Here is a 15,318-nt window from a genome sequence, read left to right on the forward strand (position 1 = left end):
AAAAAAAACAGAAAAAAAAAATTGCAATTAACTAGAACACAGCCGTATTTCTACTTTTTATATGTATAGTTGAAGGACTCTTAAAATGTAAATTCTCTACCATATCCTTTTAGCTTTACTTTGACAGAATGAAAAAGACAGATGTTCCCATAGTTTCTCTCAGGCTAAACGAATTGACAAAAATAAATAGGGATTAGCAATGCTGATCTTTGCTGCAAGTAACATTTTTACTCGTATCAAATACAACAGTTTGTCCTTTGGTTATACATATCCCAAAATGCTGTAATTCAGAATATGGGAAAACTTCTAAGACTTCAAGTTTCCATTTTCATTTTTCAGCCTGGATGCATAATGATTTAGGGAAGTTGTGTTCAACAGCTCTGCAAAATATTTTGTATTTGACAGATTCTATCCATATTGTTAAGTGGGAAAGAAATGTTTGATTGACTAGCAAAACAAGTCTGTATCTCAGATTAAAATTCCTCATTTTGTTCTATGATAGTGCTCAAAAAAAAGAGACTTCCTTCAACTCAAGAATTTTTCTGCTGCTCTGTTAGTACTTCACTAAGCCATAACACAGTTTTCTCATTAAACAGAGGCTTATTAAAGGTCTTCTGCATGTCTTTACTGACAGAAGAAGATCCCAGCAGGGAGGAGGCTCTAGTCAAATACTTAAATTGCTTATAAATAAAGGATTCAAAAAGCAGTTCTCCATTCTTGACGGATCCATTGGTTTGTTGAATTTTTGGCAGGTTTGCTATGGCAGATGTGCTCAGTGGAACTGTAGGGTATGCTTATAGCTACTTATAGAGTTTTGGAAGCTGCTGTTTCTGCTAAGTTATTCAGTTTAGAACTGGAAATCCATATTTTATAATAAAACTTGATGACATCTGTCACAGCTTGATTACTTATTTTGAGGTAGTACCTTAAGTCCCTTAGTTTGCATAAGCAACAGTGTGACAGTTTATGTGCAAGGCTGTCATTTATCCAAAGGCTAAAATCAGCTTTCTATCAAATCTTGAAACAAAAAAAGCTCCAAATGGACAAACCTTTTCACCATGAGGACGCTCAAGCATTGGAACATGTTTCCCAGAGAAGTCTGTGCAGTCTTATTGTTGGAGTTATCAACTTAGACTGGTTAAACCTCTGAACAATGTGGTCTGACTCTGCTTTGAGAAGGACCTCTTGAGGTCCCTTCCAACCTGAATTTTCCTATGATTTTGTAAGAACTATTTTGTTGCTAATTTAGAAGAACTGATGTATTCTATTTGCTCCATGGAAGTTTGAAGTTAACTACGCATTATCTTAATCAGATATTAGTTAATATGGTACATCAAATAAACACCTCTATAATTTTAAATGCAAAAGCTCTGGTTTTTAGATTTAATATCAGAAGAAATTTAAAAAATCAAACTAAAAAGTTGGGATGGCTTTTCCCCTAATCCATAATTCTTAATTTTGGCAACAGATGCACCAATAAAACTCATATTGCTTGATGTATGATCAGGAAGAAAGTACACCGAAATACCAGAGTTTTATTGATAATCTAGTTTCAGTCTACAGTTTTATGGACTTCTTAATGTTAATCCAAAGGAACAATTACTTACTAGTCTTTTTATCGTAGTTAGTAATTCAGTGCACTAAGAAGATAAATCATAGAAAAGCAACATCAAAGTGTAAGGTCAGCCACGACTACAAAACAACATCTGCACGACTTGAGACGTATCCAGAAACATGACTGAATGCAGACACAGTGGAATAACAGATTAGGGAGAGGAAATTTTGTTTGTCTTGAAGAACATTTCTAGTAGCAACAGTGGTAGAAAGGCACTACCAAAATTCCAAAACATATTGCCTTGCTGTGTATTCTAAAGGGAAGGGGATAAAAATACTTTTGTAGCAGTTGTTCAGAAAGAGAAGCTGCGGAGCACTGCGCATTCCACAATACGCAAGAGTACTGTTTCATCTACCAGCTCTACCTGTAAATTGCCCAAAGCTGTCATCTACCTGAGAATTAAACAGAACATTTTACAGAACTGGCACTGAAGGTTTAGGTCTTAGCATGGATTGTAGGCGTTCAAATGACTTTGTAGTGTCTGGGAATCACACATTAGTTTTGTATTCAACATGTGACCAAAAATTCTCTCTAGAGACAGTTTCTTAAACAAAGATGGAGCCCATTAAAACTTACTGGAATAAGACAAGATTAGATTAGGTCTTTAGGAGTAAATTACTTCAGTTCTTGTGAAAAGTAAATTGGACTTAGCCAAGATTTTTGTTTCTAATTAACACAAAAGGGAAATATATACCAAGCATTCACGATGTTAATTTGTTTCATTTTTTATAGTTTAATTGTGAAATAAAGAGGAATAAGCCTGTGATAATTATCTTTGGCTAACCTGGAGCAAATTCTCTTTGTAATCCTATAATTGAATAACTTTTGAGTATTTCATATAAAACTAAACTTGTTCTGCCAAGTTAAAAAATTATACTTTCAATGCCAGTAGTAATTTTATGGAAATTTTGTCAAATGTCCAATGCAGATAACTATCTAGTAGAATTTACAGGAGTCCTTTGGCACCTAATGTTCATTGCAAACTCCATCTGTGGGTGGCTGTTTGTTGTACATAGCTGCCAGCAGATGTATCTAACGTTAGCAACCAACAATAACATTCAGAATTACCACCACACCAAAAAAAAAAAAGAAAGAAAATTAAAAAATAGGTAAGAAAAAGTCCAGTTTATATTAAATTAATCCCATTATTCTGAGTTTGACAAATGTAATAATCTTTCTGGGCATGCCCACAGGTAGGTTACGCTCAGGTACACTGGGCTTCAAGGTTTAATTATAACACAACTAAATAAAAATACTAATACTTCTCTTGAAAGGTGGTTAGCTGAGGGCTAAAGCTTTCACCAGCTGAAGTCCCTACAAACTGCTTCATGCAACAGATGCATTCTCAAAGTGTAGGCGTGAGAAGTGTATTTCTAGTGTCCTTTAAAAGAAAGCAGACAGCTTAACAGAAACACCCCACAGAGGAGTGATTTAAATCAGAATCTTGCTTCTCTTGAAGCCCATACTGATCTCGGGGGGGCAACTGCCATTAAGGTAATGGATACTATGAACATAGGCACCTACAGTCACTCTGAGAGAAATTATGAGGCAAAGGCACTGACTACAGTGTCCAAGCAAACCGATCCATTTGCACTCAATCACCCCAATGCACACTCATAAAGGGCAGATCGCATTTTAAACTATTCTGTTGTCTTAGGGAGTGCTATACACCAATAAGGCAACAGTTCTATGGAAGTGGGTTATTTCCAGAGAGTACAAAGGGCGTTAACAGTCTGTGGTTTTATAAGACTGCCTGTACTGTGATTTGCTGTGCCTCATGATGCACCCTCAGCGCTGATGTGAGATTCTCTTCCTGAAAGACACTGGGACTCCCACCCTGCCAGACACAGGGGAACTAGAACTACCAGTTACATCTCAACCTGCATGTCTCTATAGATATGCTGTGAGTTCAACTGGTACCAAGGCAGAAGTAAACTTGTCAGCCTGCAGCAACAATGACAGAATTAAACAACCTATGAGGGCACGGTCTGATAATAAAACAAACTAGCTTCTCAGAAGGGTGGGCCTGAATTTATGAAGTTACAGGAAAAGCGATGCGTGTTCCCCAGTTCTTCTCCTCTCTCTCCTCAGCAAGTTGGATTCCTCTTTCTGTTGCAGCACTGGCCTCTGTTCTACTCAGACAAGGCAAAATGTTGAAGCTGCCCTCAAAATATTCCCAATGCCAGCACTTCAACGAGAGAACGCCATGAGTTGACCCCTTTCTTTAAATCACTGGCTAAGTTGTGTCTGAACGGGGGTAGACTGGGCTTCCCTACTGCTGCCTTTGGAACTACTGGATCTGTGCCAGGTGGATTGCTCTCACTGGGAAATCTGAGGTGGAGTAAAATCTTCAGCACAGAACTTAGACTACAGGCATCACTGTATCCTTTGGACCCAGTGATCAAACTCCAAGCTCTCATTTGCTGGAAGTAGATGTGTAGGGTAGGATTCAGTGTAGAGGTTAAGACAACTATCTAAACTTATGCATACATGTACATGACTGTTAGGATTCTACTACTCTGAGGTCTTCTTGCCAGTGGACAGCAACTCACCGCAAAGGAAATACGAAGCAAATATCAACTGTTACACCGTTTCACTCTTTCTCTTCTCAAGGGTTGCCATCCCTGGAGGCACTCATTTATCATTCTGCTCCCCAAGACTTCTCTCCCAGTTATTGTGCGTGCTATACATTCACTGGGCTGGGTATAACTTTGTATACTTCATATCGTCATTTGATATTATTAATATTAGTTTTGCTGTTTCATTAAATCTGTTCTCATTTCAGCCCCCAGATCTCTTTTTCTTTTCCTGATCCCTCTTCTCGGGTGGGGAGGGATCATCAGATAATAGAACAACTGCTATAGTTCAGCCCCAGACATGAGCTAAACATAGATCGTGTCTCAGATTTGGACAGAGTCCTATCCTTGATTCTTACAGATGAGCTTTTCTTCCAAAGCTAGTAAAGATATGAAGGACATTTTCTAAAAAAAATACAAAAGCCCAGCAAATTATTGAACTATTATTCCTGCACAGCATCCTGGTGAGATGGCCTGGTAAGTTTCTGTAAGTTCTTTGGAAGGCAGTGATAAAATAAATTTGTCTAGTGTGAAATTTATACACAAAACAGAGATTAGAAGTGCTGCACTTCTGCTAGTTATTTTTAACTACATACTTTCCATACGGAAAAGTTGCTGACACAGTCCATCCCCACTGAAGCTGCTATTGCTCTGAATGGACCAGAGCACCATGTTTTTTCATGTAAGATAGGTTAGAACATCTCTGAGGAAAAAAGACCAAAAAAATAGTGGAATGGTGGCCAACAAGGTAAGTTTATGACAGATAGGTAAACAGTAAGTAATTTCCTGTTCATTGTGTGTCTCTATTGCATGTAAACTATGTTTGGAATTTTTTTATAGTAAAGGTCAGAGAACTGTGGTGAGGTTGAATACATAGAGGCTTTTATAAATTTTTTTCCAGATCTAATATGAGGCAGAGAGGAAGCAATCCTCTTTAAGACAGAAAGAGAGGTCTCACAACAACTTGAAAGTTTAGAGATCCCTGTATCACTATTGGAGATGATCCCACCATGAAAATAACTACACCCATGTAGAAATCTTCCTAGAGGAAGACTATAATGGGGATATCTACATTCTCTGGCACTCCATATGTCAGCATCACCCATGATGCTATCGGAAGTAGCAGGTTTGAGACTATGCTTAGCAATACAAGAAATTCTGGTATGCTTATAATTAAAAGAGCTGTCACCAAGGGAGGAAAACTTGAGACTAACTTGCTGTTGCTACTTCAAGATGATTCGGTTCTAAGTTGCTGCCAGTGTGCCAAGTAAGAATCTGTATGTCAGCTCCAACAAAGTCATCAACTCTTGGCTCACAGCAGAGGCTCTTAGGCTACATCTATACCGCAACATTAAACAACACCAAGCCATGGGCTCCAGCCCAGGTGGAAATCATCCATGCAGCATACTCCCTGGCATACTTTTCCCCATACTAACTATCATTCCATGGTTCAAGTTCTGTTCTCCTTTGGCAGCACAGATGAAGGTAAACTATTATGCATGAGGAGATGGATGTGAAGTCTTTCATGATGCTTATTCTCCAGGAAAAAGAAAATGCCCCTGTCAGGGCCCTAAGGGTGCTAACAGGCCTTAATGGCCCAGACCAAACTCACCTGGGGCCTGCACCCACAACTGTGAGCCCAGAAGTTCTGTTTCAGCTCAGACCTGGACCTGAGTTGGGGGTGTACTGGCGTCTAGTTCAGCCACAGTTATGGCTGGTGGGAGACCTTGTTGATCCGGACACCAATGTGTAGGCTGACTCCCTGGTTTTACCCTATTGCTACCTCACTGTGGGCCTGCCAGGTAACTGTTGGACCTGATCCTGCCCTGCAGTCTGACTTCCAAGCTTGACTTCAGACCTGCCTCATCACTGAGCTACTGCTCGGGACTGATGGTTGGACCTGGCTGCTACCTATGAGTCTGCCCTGTCCCCTGGTTGCCCTACAGGAGGCCCCGCAGCTCCCAGCCCTCAACCCAGAGGCATATGCCTGACAGCCTCAGCATCTCTCATTTACCAGCGTGAATGCAGATCTGCAGTGCCTGTGCTGCCTGAGTGTCAGGCCCACTTCCAGAGCTGGTGTTCACAGCTTTTCCTCAGGGAAGCGCTCTCCGAGGAGGGAGATGATTTGCAAAAAGTGGTTTCAAAAACAGTTTCACTGTTTTGGACGTTTTTCTGACACTAAGTTTTTGTGAGGACTTAAAAAAAAAGAGCTCATGACATTTCTGACGGATCTGACCACTGTCAAGTCTTGATATGTAGTCTTGTCTTGAGCAGACTGTTTTTTGACTCTCAGTGTTGCAAGGGGTTGGTACACCTACTGTATTCCTGTAGTCACATTTAAGAAAATACTTCCATGGCATAAGCAGAAATCGTGGGCAAAAAACCCACTATAGTATAGAGGCATCAGCTGGAGCCTGAAGTGCATACAAACATATGTTTGTAACCAGTGCCGCTATGTTTGACTACAACTTTTTTAGTCAAAAAAAGCTTTCCTAGTCAATGTTTCCATTGCAGATCTATAAAGGTTGTCTGAGAGTTGTATTAAAAAATAAGCTTGCAAATGCAAGTGTTGACATGAATAGGCAGTACTAATTTATCTCCATTATGTAACCATACCATACCATATGTATCACTTGCAGATCTTCCCAGACAAAACTTTGTATAATAGGAATCTGTTTCAAGAGTGGTCCATGTAAAGCCTTCTGGGATTATTTGGTAATTAGACTAAATGTTTCAGCATTAATCATATCCCAAAACACTAAGCAAGATTTTGTATCATTTAAGGTTCTCTCTTCGGGTAAGCATTTTTGCAATTCATAGGCAAATAACTCTATAATCTTCAGTGTAATCAGCTATTTGCAAAGTAAGTGATGGATTTACTGGAGATTGTGGTTGTAGATTTAAGCAGCTTAACATTGTGTGATGAGTTATGAAAATTGCAAACGTAGTGTCTGGTGCCTGTAAAATGAACAATTATGTCTTCAGGAATCCAGAGAACTTCAAATTATCATGCTGTGGGGAAGTTGCTATGGGTTAATCTACTTATGTTCTGTTGTCCTTTTCCCCTTAAAGAAAGTTGTGTCTTTTAAGCCAATCGATCTGTACTCCTGAGTGCAGCATGTTAATTCAGTGGGTGTTAGGCTGCCTTCTTGGTTTTTCCCTGATACCAAGATAGATAGCACTTCAGATTGTTTATTAGTGATCCTAAAATTCAAACCCAGCCCTTGTTCCTATGAAACAAGACCTAGTAGCATGTCTTCCAAGAGGAAATTAAAGCCAAAGAAGTATTAATATGACTGGGAAGCACTTTATTGTCTTCAAAAGGGTTGCACATCAAAAAAGGTCTGTTGCCTGTCACCGAGGGCTTTTGTTTGGTGGGCTTGGACACTGCTGCCCTTTGGGTACTTAATTATCTTTGTGTAACTCTCTTAATTAAGAATGCAGAAAGAGGGTGGCATTTCTTACTAGACTTGCTCTCTAATGTGGAAATGATTTTTTTTCATTGTAATCACATTTTTGAGTTCAAGGAGTAAGTTTAAACTTTTTAAAGATACTTATATCTTTCATTTATAAATGAAATCACAGTTATTTCAATGGTAGTGATTTTAGAGAAGCATCTTTTGTTCCCACTTTGAGATGCTCAATGAAACCAACTGTAAATATGCATAAGTGGTTTAGAGGTATTTTAGGAGGTCAGCTGGGTACTGGGCAAGGAACGTGTTAAACCAAATTAGTAAGGTTCAAGTATTAAGCCTCAATCTCTTGATGCAGCTGGTAAACGGTATCACTTGGAGCTTTGTGTCTTTTTTTACCTCTTCTTTCTCCTCCACAGTGGGTTTATTAAGACCACTTTTTGCCTAGAGTTTTAGTACCTAACTCTAACTTATATATCATGCTATTATAGTCAAGGAGCAGTTCCATTTGAACGACTGAACGGCCATATAAATGTCTGTTCTGAGCTTTGGTCAGTATAGAAATACAGCAAAATAACCCCCATAATAGTTTTTCTTGCAAAGAAATAAAAATATATTGTAGATAAAGCCTTAAGTTGCAAATTCTTCAAGACAAGCATTACAAGTTATTTTGTTTGCATATCTTCTACGGCCCGGTAGTATAACTAAACACTAGGATGTTTTGAAAAAATTGGAATCAAGTGCTGAGACATCTGCAAAAAACAGTGTTTTATAACTAAGTAATGACAAAGTGACCTATCTTCATCTGTTTAAGCTAGTTTAATATCTAGTGAATGTTACAAAAAAATCTGGCAAGCATATTTTAATTTCTTTTTCAATAGTTCTCTTGTGAAGGCAAAAAATAGTGTTTATCTCTTGAAAAATAAAAGAAATCTTCTTCATTTGAGGAGATGATGTAATTATGCAAAACAGAGTGAGGGACACCATAGATAAATCCCAATATTGTAAATACTGAGAAACAAGAAAAAATACTGTTTATTACAACATAAATACAGCATATGAGCATCCAATCTCTTCTTTTTGATCCCATTAGTCCCAAGGTGTTTAGCCACTACTGTGTTGTATACTGTATAATTATATGACCCTATTAGAATGCGTTAATGAAACCTGCACACTAAGTGCTGTGTCCTCTTCTGGGCTTTCAGCATAAAAAAGATATGGACTTACTGGAGTGAGTTGAATGTAGGGCCATGAAGGTGACTAAGGGATTGGAGCATCTGCCATATGAGGACGCTCAGATTGCTGGGAGTGTAGCAATTCCCCAACAGCCTGGGGAAGAGAAGGCTCAGGCAGATCTTACTTGTGTGTACAAATATGAGAGGAGGGAATGAAGAACAGGGAGGCATGACTTCTCTCAGTGGTGCCCACTGACAGTACAAGAGGCAATGGGCATAAATTAAAATACATGAAATTCCATCTGAAGACAGGAAAACACTTTTTTTACTGTGCAGGTGGTCATTGTGCAGGTGTTCCAGAGAGGTTATAAAGTCTCCACCCTTGGAGATACTCAAAACTGGACTGGTCACAGTCCTGGGCAACCTACTCTAGCTGATCCTTTTTGAGCAGGGGGTTAAACCTAATCTCCAGAGGTCCTTTCTAACCTCAAACAATCTGTGATTTCCAAAGTCAAACTATGTATGAGGATTAGCAAAGGTGAATACCTACCACTATTTTGTAACAATTCCCATCAGGGCCTGCTTTAAGCCATCAAAGTCCTCACCATGCTTCAGCAGAACTCTCTAATCCCAGCATGGTGCTTCAATGCATAACTGCTCTTGCACCAAGAGTTTAGTTTCTGGTACCATAACTGTAAGACCGAAGAAAATAAAAATTTCAGTCTCATCATTGTGCCTCTCTCTTAAATTCACAAACATGCATGTCTTTCCATCCTGTTTCTTCTCCATTCTGGCTGCCCAGGTCATTATTCCCACATGCAGCACGTTGAGGAAAGTGCTAGCAGCCATTCCTCCCTAGTGAGTCAGCAGGAGACAGCTGGCAGCTCCTCGGAGAGCTCCGGTGCCTGAGGACAGGAGATGACATTTCTCATGACCGTGGTATGCTATGTGTTACACAACTCGGCTGCTGAATCCTAAGAAATTAAAAAACATGGCAGTTGCCTGAACACAACATTGTTTTGAGGAAATGAAATTCAAGAACAGTGGAAACTCTGACACTCCCTTATGGCAAATACTTTTGAAAAACTGAGAGCATGAAAGCAGTCCTTGAAAGCATTTAACAGCTGCAGACAGGCTCAGAGCATAATGGCTCTTTGATCTTGTGTACCATGTGAAGAGCACCTCTGGAAGCTTAAGGCCATCATTTTATGCAAATGGCACAGAAGGAGAGTCCACATGGTTAAATTGTTCCGTCTTAAATACAACCTTTATGAGAGTCATCACTTACTCATTACCATCCAGGTGGATACAACAGATCATTCTATAACAGAAATTAAATCTAAATGTTATCTTTGAGTTGGACAACTAGAATATACTTTGAATATACTGCCTGTGATATTTATGAGTCTGCCTGCAAAAGCTACAGCTGAGAAAAACTGATTATAAGTAATAACACAAATGTTACCATATCACAAGCAAAACACCGTATAAACTCGTAACTGAAAATATGAAAAAGACAAAACCTAGTCATTTTAATGAAAAGAAAAATCTGGGATACAATTTCCATTTTCTTTGTGCAATTCTGTTGTGACAGAAATCGGCAGAATTTTTTTTTTTCAAAATGGGGTCTGCAAATGAAAGATCTTTGAAAGCATTGTTAACAATGTTTTTGGACAATGCCTTTAAATTAAAGAATAGGATTTCTCCTACCTTATCCTGGGGGAAAAAAAAAGTACTGAGCTGTGACCCTCTGACCTTCTGAAGTATAGGAAAAATATGCAGAATCTTTAAAGAAAAGAATGCATCCAAAAATCACAGAACGAAGCCATACATGTCTATATAAGCTATTTATTTGAAAAAATTCCAAGTCAGAAGAAAAAATGGAAGTTGACTAGAGAGAAAGACAGATAGTCTATGAAACGTGTCATGAGAAATTCTAAGAGAAAAAGTTTAGAGGAAATTTACTCTAAATTGTTTGCTAGTAAAAATAAAGTAGATCGCCTTCTGCATAAGACCCCTTGGTTAAAAACAACTGAGATCATAACATTTCTGTTTCAGTACTATGCAAACAAAATCAAAGACAATTTCATTGTAAAAGTTAAGAGTCAATCCTTATCCTGGACTCGAGTTGTTTACTAATTTTCTTTTCTTTTAATCTCATTTTTACAAATTACTTCCTTTGACTTAAATTTAAAGAGTAAATTGAAATGTAAGATTTCCACTTTAGACATAAGGATTTGACAGTTATAGACCGTAACTGACAGTTACTTCCATATGGATTTATCCTGCACCTTTAATGAGGGCAAATACAGGCAATTCAAAGAGTAGGATCCACTTGTTACAGTAATAACAAAGCTACAGATTGTATTGCAGTTGACTAGTACTACCACTTCAGAACAAAGTGTTGTTGGATTCATTATACTGCTTTCTGTGGTAGGTCTACAGTTTTTATTTATTTAGTCACTTATTTTTCTAGCAGCAGCAGTAGTAAATTCTCCCTTTTGCAGTTATCTTATGCTAACAAATATGGAAATGAGGAACTGAGGTAGGAAACAAGAATTTGTAAACTGAACTCTGTTCCGGTGCATCTATTAATAACCTAAATCCTTATTCCTAAATGATTTATGACATATATGTCAGTGTCATCTTCGTCGCGTCTCCCCCCGCCACCCCAGCCCCGAAGTAACCAGTTCTGCACGAGCCATTTTGCAGGACCCCCAACTCCTCCACTATGTTTCCCTCTTATGCTTTGAACTACCACATTCTATCACTGTAGACACGCATCCAGTTAGGCTGGTTGCTGTATGAACACTGGTGTACTGCAGTGATCTTCTTTGTCTCATGTGCCAGAGCACACAAGAGCACAGTAAAACCCTTCTTTGGCTCTCCTTCAGAAACCTTTCCTAAAAAGGAAAGAAAAGTAAATCTCTCATCTACTCAACTTTAAATTTTTACAAAGCATATAGGAACCTGGCATAATCTTGATACCTCTGCCCAACTGACAAATTTGGTTGCAATTAGACAGCAAGTTCACAAACTATTGAAAAAGTATTAATAAGAGATAAACATGCTGTCTCCATCATATAATTGAAATCATATCTGCAAATTTAATTTATTGGAGAAAAAACGGGCTGTACTGGGAAAAAATCATTAAATCTTTGTTTAGTTTTTAAAAATTTGTACTAGGAAATGTAATTGATTAATCAATATCAGCAAGATTTAAAAAGAGAGATGAAAGATCAAGTAGGCTTCTCGTCGAATACGTGATAGGCAGCACCCCTTTTCATTATTTACAACCTATTATTAGAAATGCTTGCGAAAAGCATATGATTGCTTTTGCAAGAGTATTCACTTAGGACAAAGTTTCTTTTCAACTTTTCCCAAAACAAAAGATTCATCTATTACGGACAGACCTGATAGGATTTCCTTTTTACACAACGCTGATGAGCACAGTATGTTTGCTAAGACAGTGCCTAATAAAAATTCAGTTTGAGAGCCAATCCTTGGCAACTCTGGCACACTGCTACAGCAGATGTTTCTTACTTTAAGATAGCTGAAATGGCTCTGAACTATATCCTAGAACTGAAGAGCACACGGAGAAGAACTTGGCAAGAACAAGGTATTGTGATTCATAAAAATTGGGCTCTATAGAAAGACTCTAAAGACTATAGAGAGACCTGTGAAAATGGAATTGACTCCACAGCTCAGTCATGCACTGACTTTGTTCTCTTGCTCTCATATGAAAAAGCATTTTAATGGAATTTATAATAAGTTTCCCCTGCATCTTCTTCTAAATATTTATTCTCCATATTATTTTGTAAACCAAGAATCATTAATTCATGTTCTGCTGACAAAACCATACAACCTGGTATTATTTTTCACCCTAAGCCCTGCTCCAAAAATCAGTTGAAACGTTTACCGAGCCATAGATCAAGATACAGACTTTTTCTGTAGATAATCCTGCTATCAGTAGATGCAGCTCTGCTGCTGTGGGGGTCAAGCCTAGTGCCTCCCTTTATCAATAGGACATAGCCTAAGGCTTTGAGTAACTCTAAGGTGTGATCTGTTGAGCCTCAAACAGTTTTAGCTATCCCCTCTGAATTCCAGTCTTGGAGGAAATCATGGCATCCCTGTCAGGGCAGATGATGTCAGTTACTCCATTTCTATACTGCTTACCACAAAAGAGCTCTGTTCTTGAATGTTCCCAGGATGCCACCCTAATACAAACAATAGCATCTTTTTTTGCTCTCTGACCATATGAACTTCTCTTCGAAATACAGAAAGCTGGATATTGATGGCATTAGAGACAGAAAAGCAAAAAACTATCCTTACATTTTACTTCTTGACATGCTTCTTAAAATGAAATTATTACCTTAAATGTCATGGGCCATGTCTACAATTCACGCATGACACTGCTTTTCAGGTTTTTGGTTTGTGGGGTTTTTTTTTTTGTTTTGGGTTTTTTTTTTCAGAATCACCAGGAGAGAAAGTATAGAGAAGATTCATTATAACTTGCACTTTGCTTCTCTTTCAGTAAAGGGAGGAGCAGTCATAGGAGTAACTGCTGGCAAATATTAGCTTACCTTTCTCCCATTAAAATATCTCACCTGCAACTTGAACGAAGTATGACTAATTACTGCATAGTAAATAATCACTTTCTGCTCATCATTTGAAGTGATGCTTCATCTATTAATCATTTATTTTCATTATTAAATGTGCAATTAACTGCCCGAGATGAAATACAGAGGCTGTTGCAAGTTCTGAGCTTCATGTGAATTTTGTGTGTTCTCAAACCTCAGTAAGATTTCCTGTTTTTCTTCTTGATTGTCCTAAACCGAAATGCAAACAGTCATAATATTGAATAGTCCATGGAAACAGGCTTACTTGTTGATTTGCAGAAGCCATAAGACAATTCTCTGAAATCGTTAGATTTTTGTATGGGTTGTTTTCTCTAACAGAGCTGACTACAGGTGTGGGCCCACAACATCATTTTATAACACATTTTTAAAAGTAATTCTTTCTATGTTAGGCAAATACTACAGGAAAAACAGAAGTGTTCAAGTTTTTGCTTTGTTTTATAAGGACACTGTAGATGATTATTCCTAACCTGAGCAGAAATCCCCGTCAAGTGTTCTTTCAAAAAAGGAACCATCAAATCAAAGGAAGTTGACATAAGGTATGGCGTATGGTGATTGTGTCAATATGCTGTATCTACAAAGGAAAGGAAAAGAAACAAGGAACTGTCACTGGGCCGAGAGGCCTGAGGTGCTCAACCTTTCACAAAGAAAAAAAAAAGGAAAGAAAAAGCATGAATTAGAACATTTTCTATATCCACACCAGGATTCATAGCTCTATTTATCCCCATGAATCAAGAATTTTATGCAGTGTTACAAGATCTGCATAACCGGATTTATAATGCCCACTGCTGTGGGAGAACTTGGTCAACTCTAACAGCAAAAGCACCTGACAGGTAGAATTATAGTGGCAGAGATAAAGCTCAGGAGGTTTCAGCCAGAAAGTAAATTGTAAGCATGACGTTTGCTCACGGTTTGTTCAGCCCTGCCACACTCATCAGAGGCCTGACAAGGCTCTCTTGAGTGCTGTGACAGACAAATGCTATAGGTGCTTCAGGAGAAAAGTCTCAGGGTGGTGGCCAATGTTCTAGTCCCTGTGAGGTCCACAACCACATTTTCTCAAGGATGAGGGGCTGAAGATATACACTGCATATGTGGAGCCGAGAATGATCAGAGGTTTCCTGAGTTGGACAACCCTGGGTGGAGAAGCTGTGAGAGATGTAAAGCTGTTTTACTGCAGTAAATATGGTGTTGTATCATTATGAATAAAAGTCTACGTGCTTGGTGTTAACCTGGCAGTGTAGGATCTCCAGGCTTGCCTGGGCTAGCCTATGGCCTTAGCTGATTTTAGCTTGTTTTAGCCACAGTCAGGTTTGGCTTCAGTTAGCTTTAGTTTATAGTGAGAAAAAATAATTGCTCTTTGTAGATTGAACTATTTTTAATCATAAAAATAAAATATGGCTTGCAAGAGCGTAAACACAGAGTGGTGTCAGAGATGCTGAACTAAACAAAAATCACAGTGGTCAGTCAGGATCACTACAGGAACACAATCTTGTAAAACCAGTTTAGACGTACAAAAAGAACAGAAAACTAAGCAACTGAGATCATATGAAAATAAGTGAGAACAAATTAAAAGAATGCTTAAGAAAATGGATAAAAATAAACACAAGTAGACCCCAAGATGAGAAAGAAGGAGCACCTTCCCTTTTCCCCAGAAGCATCAAACTGCTGCTGGTGCAGAAGTAGGGACATAGACAACTCACTGGCACCCTTTCCTGTCTCCTCTGCTCAAGAAAGGCTGGGCGACAACTTTAAGAACCTGGTGAGGCACTGTAAAGAGAGCATAATACCAGAGAAAGTAAGTAAGGACTAAGAACATTTTTCTGAGTAATTAGCTAAATTACAGAGACTTTTTGACCTGGTTTAAGGCAGGATAGAGTTAATTTTCTTCATAGTAGCTGTTAC

This window comes from Buceros rhinoceros, unplaced genomic scaffold (assembly GCF_000710305.1).
Source record: "Buceros rhinoceros silvestris isolate BGI_N320 unplaced genomic scaffold, ASM71030v1 scaffold3258, whole genome shotgun sequence".
Classification (NCBI taxonomy): Eukaryota; Metazoa; Chordata; class Aves; order Bucerotiformes; family Bucerotidae; genus Buceros; species Buceros rhinoceros.